This window comes from Cervus elaphus, chromosome 5, assembly GCF_910594005.1.
Source record: "Cervus elaphus chromosome 5, mCerEla1.1, whole genome shotgun sequence".
NCBI lineage: Eukaryota > Metazoa > Chordata > Mammalia > Artiodactyla > Cervidae > Cervus > Cervus elaphus.
In genome coordinates this window covers 113,461,798-113,468,694 of record NC_057819.1, presented here as the reverse complement: position 1 = coordinate 113,468,694, position 6,897 = coordinate 113,461,798, and the positions used below count along the sequence as shown (strand labels likewise).

The 6,897-nt window shown below is 41.9% G+C and overlaps 1 pseudogene; it reads left to right on the top strand.

Annotated features, from left to right (window-relative positions):
- The first annotated feature begins 3,382 nt into the window (after positions 1-3,382).
- Positions 3,383-6,567, top strand: LOC122695052 (annotated as a pseudogene).
- The last annotated feature ends 330 nt before the right edge of the window (positions 6,568-6,897 follow it).

Here is a 6,897-nt window from a genome sequence, read left to right as displayed (position 1 = left end):
CATGTGTTCCCCATCTGGACCCTTCCTCCCACCTCCTTCCCCATGCCATCCCTCAGGGTCATCCCAGTGCACCAGTCCTGAGCACCCAGCCTCATGCATCAAACCTGGATTGGTGATCTATTTCACATATGATAATATACATGTTTCAATGCTATTCTCTCAAATCATCCCACCCTCACCTTCTCCCACAGAGTCCAACAGTCTGTTCTTTACATCTGTGTCTCTTTTGCTGTCTCACATATAGGGTCATCGTTACCATCTTTCTATATATACATTTTTTCATTTATTTTTATTAGTTGGAGGCTAATTACTTTACAATATTGTAGTGGTTTTTGTCATACATTGACATGAACCAGCCATGGATTTACATGTATTCCCCATCCCGATCATATGACCCAGCTATCCCACTTCTGGGCATACACACTGAGGAAACCAGATCTGAAAGAGACACGTGCACCCCAATGTTCATCGCAGCACTATTTATAATAGCCAGGACATGGAAGCAACCTAGATGCCCATCAGCAGACGAATGGATAAGGAAGCTGTGGTACATATACACCATGGAATATTACTCAGCCATTAAAAAGAATTCATTTGAATCAGTTCTAATGAGATGGATGAAACTGGAGCCCATTATACAGAGTGAAGTAAGCCAGAAAGATAAAGACCAATACAGTATACTAACGCATATATATGGAATTTAAAGATGGTAACGATAACCCTATATACAATTTTTTTTTTCACAATTCAGGTTACTCTGTATATTCTATTTTGATGTTGTTGTTGTTCAGTTGCTCAGCTCAGTTGTGTCTGACTCTTTGTGACTCCATGGACTGAAGCACGCCAGGCTTCCCTGTCCTTCACCATCTCCCGGAGTTTGCTCAAACTCATGTTCATTGAGTTGGTGATGCCATCCAGCCATCTCATCTTCTGTCTTCCCCTTCTCCTCCTGCCTTCAGTCTTTCCCAGCATCAGGATCCTTTCCAGAGAGTCAGCACTACACAACAGGTAGCCAAAGTATTGGAGCTTCAACTTCAGCATCAGTCCTTCCAATGAATATTCACGGTTGATGTCCTTTAGGATTGACTAGTTTGATCTCCTTGCAGTCCAAGGGACTCTCAAGAGTCATTCCCAGCATCACAGTTCAAAGGCATCAATTTTTTGGCGCTCAGCCTTTTTTACTGTCTAGCTCTTACAGCCATACACAACTACTGGAAAAGCCATAGCTTTGAATGTATAATGGCAAAGTAATGTCATTGCTTTTTAATACACTGTCTAGGTTTGTCATTGATTTTCTTCCAAGGAGCAAGCATCTTTTAATTTCATGGCTGCAGTCACCATCTGCAGTGATTTTGGAGCCCCCCCAAATGAAGTCTGTCACTGTTTCCATTCTTTCCCCATCTATTTGCCATGAAATGATGGGACTGGATGCCATGATCTTTGTTTTTTGAATGTTGAGTTTTAAGGTAGTTTTTTCATGCTCCCTTTTCACCTTCATCAAGAAGCTCTTTAATTCTTCTTCAGTTTCTGTCATAAGGGTGGTGTTATCTGCATATCCGAGGTTATTGATATTTCTCCCTGCAATCTTGAGTCCATCTTGTGCTTCATCCAGCCTGGCATTTCACATGATGTACTCTGTATATAACTTAAATAAACATGGTGACAACGTACAGCCTTGACGTACTCCTTTCCCAATTTTGAACCAGTTTCAATTCTACTTTATACATAAATATAATTTTTTAAATAACATAAGCACTGTTTCCCACTCCAGTAGTGATTCCAGATGGGCTATGTCCCATTGCAGATATAATGTTCTGTTTTTAAATTTTTTATTAAAGTTTATTTACAATGTTGTATTAATTTCAGATGTGCAGCAAAGTGAATCAGTTATACATACACATATATCCACTCTTTTTAAGATTCTTTTCTATATATGTCTTTACAGAATAATGAGCAGAGTTCCCTGTGCTATACAGTACAGGGAACTGTACTGTTATTAGCTATCAATTTTATATATAACAGTGTGAATATGTCAACCCCCATCTCCTAATCTATCCACCCCTACCCCTGGGTAACCCTAAGTTTATTTTCTACATCTGTGACTCTATGTTTTGAAGATAAGTTCATTTGTACTCTTTTTAAGATTCCATATATAAGCAATACCATATGATATTTATATATGTTGTTCTTTGAAAACAAACAAAAAAAATCTGCCAACATTTTAAGTCCAGGAAATGAGATGAGAACACAGTTTGTGTGTCCTGGGTTTCTCCTATCTATACACTGACCAATTTTGCTTAGAACTGACCACACTGATAAAAGTTTTACCCTAACTTCTCATCTTACCTACAAGTTGCTCAGTCATGTCTGACTCTTTGTGACCCCATGAACTGTAGTCCGCCAGGCTCCTCTGTCCATGGAATTCTCTAGGCAAGAATACTGGAGTAATCTTTCCCTTCTCCAGGGGATCTTCCCAACCCACCCAGCGATTGAACCTAGTGATTGAACTGAGGTCTTCCACATTGCAGGTGGATTCTTTACCATCTGAGCCACCAGGGAAACTCATCTTAAGATTCCATCTTCTGAGATTTCCTTTTGAACTGAATGTACAACTGAATCTTTTTTCTCCCCATAAGGAATGCTACAAAAGTTGTGAGCATGGTGAGATCCACAGATGTGGAAGGGTGATACCTGGACTACTCCAGGTGAAAGTTCATATGACAGTGCTTTGTGGAAGGAACTACAGTATCTGTAAACATAGATGATCCCTGCAAGGAAGGAATGACAGGATAATAATTCAGGAGCAAAAAGCAGATAGGTGAAAGTCAGCATATTCAGCTTAGAATGTTTACCCAGTATCTGTGCAAAGGAAGACAACCAAATATGATGCAGGAAGGGTCACTGAGGTAAATATTCAGTCAGTTCAGTTCAGTTCAGTCACTCAGTCGTGTCCAACTCTTTGCGACCCCATGAATTGCAGCATGCCAGTCCTCCCTGTCCATCACAAACTCCCGGAGTTTACTCAGACCCATGCCCATCGAGTTGGTGATGCCATTCAGCCGCCTCATCCTCTGTCGTCCCCTTCTCCTCCTGCCCCCAATCCCTCCCAGCATCAGGGTCTTTTCCAATGAGTCAACTCTTCGCATGAGGTGGCCAAAGTATTGGAGGTAAATATTAATCCATCAGAAATAAGAAACTGTTTCCCATCCAATTTGGAAAACATAATTGCTTAATTTAATAATTGCTCACTTATTAGGATAAACAATAACAAGAAAAGAGCTCCTTCAGCAGAGTATAAAACGGGACCTGGAGCAAGAAGGCATTCAGATTCAAGAAATATACTCTTCTGAAAACCATCCCAGAACCTCTACCCTCTGACCCCATGGTCAACTCTCACTGGGGCTCCATCTGCTCTGACCAGAGCTGTGGCCAAGGTCTCTGCCAGGAAACCTGCTGCTCCCCCGAGCTGCTGCCAGACCACCTGCTTCACAACCACCTGCTGCCCCCGCTGTGGTGTATCCAGCTGCTGCCACCCTGTCTGCTGCCACCCCACCTGCTGCAGGACCACCTGCTGTCACCCCAGCTGCTGTATCTCCAGCTGCTGCAGGCCCACATGCTGTATCTCTAGCTGCTACCGCCCCAGATGCTGCAAGACCACCTGCTGCTACCCAGTCTGCTTTAAGGGTTCTTGCTGCTGAACACCCTGTCCTGCACCATCAACCAACTTGATGTCCAAATATTAGCTGAACCATGAGAGGCCAACTGCCAAACCCCAGTTCTAACAGATTCTTATACTGAATTTGGCCTCCAAATATATTGCCCCCTCTCCACCATGATACTTTCTCTCTGCTAAACAACACAAAGTATCAATTTTCTCTGAAATCTGTCAACCAATACATTCCAATGATATATTTGTTTCCCACCAAATTTTCTTTTTTCTTTTTTTCCATTTATTTTTATTAGTTGGAGGCTAATTACTTTACAATATTGTAGTGGTTTTTGCCATACAGTGACATGAATCAGCCATGGATTTACATTTGTTCCCCATCCCGATCCCCGCTCCCACCTCCCTCCCCATCCCATCCCTCTGGGTCTTCCCAGTGCACCAGCCCTGAGCACTTGTCTCATGCTTCCAACCTGGGCTGGTGATCTCTTTCACCCTTGATAGTATACTTGTTTCAATGCTGTTCTCTCAGAACATCCCACCCTCGCTTTCTCCCACAGAGTCCAAAAGTCTGTTCTGTACATCTGTGTCTTTTTTTCTGTTTTGCATATAGGGTTATCGTTACCATCTTTCTAAATTCCATATATATGCGTTAGTATACTGTATTGGTGTTTACCTTTCTGGCTTACTTCACTCTGTATGATGGGCTCCAGTTTCATCCATCTCATTAGAACTGATTCAAATGAATTCTTTGTAATGGCTGAGTAATATTCCATTGTGTATATGTACCATAGCTTCCTTATCCATTCGTCTGCTGATGGGCATCTAGGTTGCTTCCAACAGTATTTTTCACAGAACTAGAACAAATAATTTCACAATTTGTATGGAAATACAAAAAACCTCGAATAGCCAAAGCAATCTTGAGAAAGAAGAAGGGAACTGGAAGAATCAACCTGCCTGACTTCAGGCTCTACTACAAAGCCACAGTGATCAAGACAGTATGGTACTGGCACAAAGAAGAAATATAGATCAATGGAACGGAATAGAAAGCCCAGAGATAAATCCACGAACCTATGGACACCTTATCTTTGACAAAGGAGGCAAGGATATACAATGGAAAAAAGACAACCTCTTTAACAAGTGGTGCTGGGAAAACTGGTCAACCACTTGGAAAAGAATGAAACTAGAACACTTTCTAACACCATACACAAAAATAAACTCAAAATGGATTAAAGATCTAAATGTAAGACCAGAAACTATAAAACTCCTAGAGGAGAACATAGGCAAAACACTCTCCGACATGAATCACAGCAGGATCCTCTATGACCCACCTCCCAAAATATTGGAAATAAAAGCAAAAATAAACAAATGGGACCTAATGAAACTTAAAAGCTTTTGCACATTGAAGGGAACTATAAGTAAGGTGAAAAGACAGCCCTCAGAATGGGAGAAAATAATAGCAAATGAAGAAACAGACAAAGCACTAATCTCAAAAATATACAAGCAGCTCCTGCAGCTCAATTCTAGAAAAATAAACGACCCAATCAAAAATCTAAACAAAGATCTAAACAGACATGTCTCCAAAGAAGACATACAGATGGCTAACAAACACATGAAAAGATGCTCAACATCACTCACTATCAGAGAAATGCAAATCAAAACCTCAATGAGGTACCATTACATGCCAGTGAGAATGGCTGCTATCCAAAAGTCTACAAACAATAAATGCTTGAGAGGGTGTGGAGAAAAGGAAACCCTCTTACACTGTTGGTGGCAATGCAAACCAGTACAGCCACTATGGAGAATAGTGTGGAGATTCCTTAAAAAACTAGAAATAGAACTGCCATATGACCCAGCAATCCCACTCCTGGGCATACACACACAGGAAACCAGATCTGAAAGAGACACGTGTACCCCAATGTTCATTGCAGCACTGTTTATAATAGCCAGGACATGGAAGCAACCAAGATGCCCATCAGCAGACGAATGGAAAAGGAAGCTGTGGTACATGTACACCATGGAATATTACTCAGCCATTAAAAAGAATTCATTTGAATCAGTTCTAATGAGATGGATGAAACTGGAGCCCATTATACAGAGTGAAGTAAGCCAGAAAGATAGAGACCAATACAGTATACTAACGCATATATATGGAATTTAGAAAGATGGTAACGATAACCCTATATGCAAAACAGAAAAAAAGACACAGATTTATAGAACAGACTTTTGGACTCTATGGGAGAAGGCGAGGGTGGGATGATCTGAGAGAACAGCATCGAAACATGTATATTGTCAAGTGTGAAACAGATCACCAATCCAGGCTGGATGCATGAGACAAGTGCTTGGGGCTGGTGCACTGGAATGACCCAGAGGGATGGAATGGGGAGGGAGGTGGGAGGGGTTCAGGATGGGGAACACATGTAAATCCATGGCTGATTCATGTCAATGTATGGCAAAAACCACTACAATATTGTAAAGTAATTAGCCTCCAACTAATAAAAATAAATGAAAAAAAAAAATAACAACTTAATCAACAATGTGACCTGGCAGTAGCAGAACCATAAATTATCTGCCAGGGTTTTAGAATATCAAACATGATCCGAAGTTTGAAACATCCAAGAAAACACTACACTTCTAGCTGTTTCCATCCCTCCTGCTGTGGGTCCAGCTGTGATTCCAGCTGCTGCAGGCCTACCTGCTGCATCTCCAGCTGCTGCAGGCCCCGCTGTTGCCAGTCTGTGTGCTGCCAGCCAACCTGCTCCCGCATCTCCAGCTGCTGCCGCCCGAGCTGCTGCCTGCGCCCAGTGTGTGGCCGGGTCTCCTGCCACACCACTTGCTATCGGCCCACCTGTGTCATCTCCACCTGCCCCCGCCCCGTGTGCTGTGCTTCTTCCCGTTGCTGAATCTCTGCCCATGATTTTTGTCATACTAAATATGTCCTCAAAAAACATAAAATGTGTTGGAGCCAGCCAGTAACTGGGGAATGGGCACAGTGGCCAACTCCTGATTTGGCCTTCAGAGTTGGTGCTCAGTTGTAGGGAGTGACAGATGAAAACACATTTGTCATGATTTTAACTCAGGCTCAAATACATCTATTCTTAGACCAGTAATGTCTTCATCTGAAGTATACACTGATTGTGATGATCTCATATGATATTGTTTTTATGTGTTCTTAATAAACACCCATTTCCCTAATGCTGAAATCTTCTGATTTGGTAAAGATACAATGTGTG